The 2,525-nt window shown below is 41.9% G+C and overlaps 1 pseudogene; it reads right to left on the bottom strand.

Annotated features, from left to right (window-relative positions):
* Positions 1-609: 609 nt before the first annotated feature.
* LOC147433691 (large ribosomal subunit protein eL24 pseudogene) lies at positions 610-1,078 on the bottom strand (annotated as a pseudogene).
* Between the last annotated feature and the right edge of the window lie 1,447 nt (positions 1,079-2,525).

Raw genomic sequence — 2,525 nt, 5'->3', positions numbered from 1 at the left:
CACACCTTCAAAGGTGGACAGAGCTAGCGGGGAATGAGGATAGAGAAGAGGAAGAAGAAACATTCATAGGAAAAATAAATAGTTCCTCACTTATCATCACTCTTCATGCTTAGCATACATAATAGCATAGTAATGAAGATGGAGAATATGGAAATCTTAAGCATTGGAGCATGGCTCTTGGTTGGATTTGTATTCCATAGCCAAGAGTGTTTGTGTAGGCTCTCAACTTCTCAACAAGCTTGGAGAAGGAGATGGAGCTCTTGCACTTTGCACTTCACACAATGAGAGTGTGTCTCTCTTTCCGATGCGAAATCCCCTCCTTGCTGGGCAATGAAGACCCCTTATCTCTGCCTTTGCGCTCGTGCTAGCCGGCATTATCTCTCTCTCTCTCTCTCTCTCTCTCTATCTATCTATCTATCTATCTCTCTCTCTCTCTCTCTCTCTCTCTGTGTGATTTATTTTTTTGTCACAAGGTGGGCACTTAGATTTAATTACTCACTACCTTGAAATTTGTTAAGCATCCCAATTAGCGAGATATAAGACAAAATTGAGAACTCAGGTTACAAATTTAATAGAGATCATATGTTCAATGTCAAAGGCGCGTACAATTCATCGTTTTCCACCATCGCCACCAAGCTTAGGACCTTTGGGCATTACCCCTCTACCCATAGCACCTTTGGAGGTATCTTTGGAGGAGTTAGACACAAGTTTAGCCTTCTTTGCCTTCTTCTCATCCTTGGTTTTCCTTGTTCGCTCCTTGATCTCCCTTAATGAATTTTCATGAGTAGCAGCTTGAACTTCAATCTTTTCTATCCATTTTAGTAGAGCGACAATAGGGCTTGTTTGTTGATTTTCTCATCCTTTTCATAGTCTCAGCATGTATATCCTTCTTGTGTTGTTTGCGATAAAGGGTAGTCCAGGTAAGCTTAGATGGTTTCAAATGATTGGGAAGTACTTTTTGCATTTTGCATTTAGAAATAGGAAAACTTGAGAATCTTCTGACAAAGGGAATGCCCCTACCATTGCCAAGGTAAATATTTGAGGCACTAAAGTGGCACACTTCAGTCTTGTGCACCATGAGTGTGTTGCTCCACGATGCTCCCGGAAAATGCAATTGTTCTCTCCCTCTCTCTCTCTCTCTCTCTCTCTCTCTCTTTCAGCCGTTTTTTGACCTAGTAGACAACAGTTCACTCTTTTGACCATAACTTGCTCATCTGAACTCCGATTTAGGTGATCTATAGCCTCAATCGAAGAGCACGAAGCCCTCTACGCATTGATGTAAAGACATAATTTTTCTGTGTAATGAAAGGCTTTGCTGTAACAGCATCTCAGAACTGAAAAAACTGTCAAAACTTTGCGTTTTTGTTGCCGACTTGAAGGCAATGTCAGACAAAACTCGCAAGGGTGGAAAAGCCACACTCGCCATGGAGAATGATGCAAAATCTCCAAGGAATTTGGATGCTAATCCAACCACATCGTCTACAACAACGGAAGCAATGATCATGGCTTACTTGATCTCGTTACAAGAAACCGTCAACAAACAAGGTGAAGAGTTGCGCGCACTTGCAATGGAGAATGGTACTTTAAGAGTTCTCGTTGTGGAGAATGAGCACCTCAAGAAGGTTCTTGAAATGCAAACAACACGCTTGATGCATCTTGAGAATGAAGTTCAAGAATGTAAACGCTCTCTTGTTGACATGAATGTAGTGAAAGAGCGCTTGAGCAAAGTTGAGAGTGATCATGTATTGAAAGAGGAAACGATAGATACAATACGACATGATGTATGTGAGATGAGAAATGCATCCAAATCATGGGCTGATATATGTAAGGATAATGTGGTTTCTACATCTCCTATCACACAAGCCGTTGTCCAAGCAAAGAATGTAGAGAATGTGGACACTCAAGAATTGCAAGAACGACAAAAACGCTCAAAGAACATCGTCATTCGTGGAATCAAGGAGGAAAGCATGGAAACACCCCAATCTCTTGCGGTTGCTATTGAAGAGTTTTTTGCTACACACTTTGGCATGTCAGGAATCATGGCTTATGGTGCACATCGAGTTGGAAAACAAGGAGTCCCTCGCTCGGGAAAGACCTATTGTATGTACCATGGCTGATGAGGTAAAGAGAAAGATCATCCTTGACAATGGTTGGATCTACCTCAAAGGAACGGGTTGTAATGTATATGAGGATCGCACTCTTATGCAACAAAATGTACGTCGCAAAGCATACGAGGAAAGAAGCAAGAAGGTTAAGGTATCATCTCAAGAAGAAAAGGCACTTGAGGAGGATGCAAGTCCACCCAACAAATAGGGACACATGATCTATGAGACCAACTCACGCTTGCGAATAAGCTTTTGGAATTGTAACGGGTATCCATGGAATGCGGGAATTGGCATTGATGAGCTTACCAATGACTCCGATGTGATACTTCTTGTCGAAACATGGGAGCATGATGCGCAACGAATTCTTGGATTTGACAAATACGATGTGCATTCTTTGATGTGGGCCAAAAATGCAAAGCA

This window comes from Adiantum capillus-veneris, chromosome 19 (assembly GCF_014529385.1).
Source record: "Adiantum capillus-veneris isolate H3 chromosome 19, ASM1452938v2, whole genome shotgun sequence".
Taxonomy (NCBI): domain Eukaryota; kingdom Viridiplantae; phylum Streptophyta; class Polypodiopsida; order Polypodiales; family Pteridaceae; genus Adiantum; species Adiantum capillus-veneris.
The sequence above is the reverse complement of the archived record's forward strand: the minus strand, read 5'-3'. Positions and strand labels throughout refer to the sequence as shown.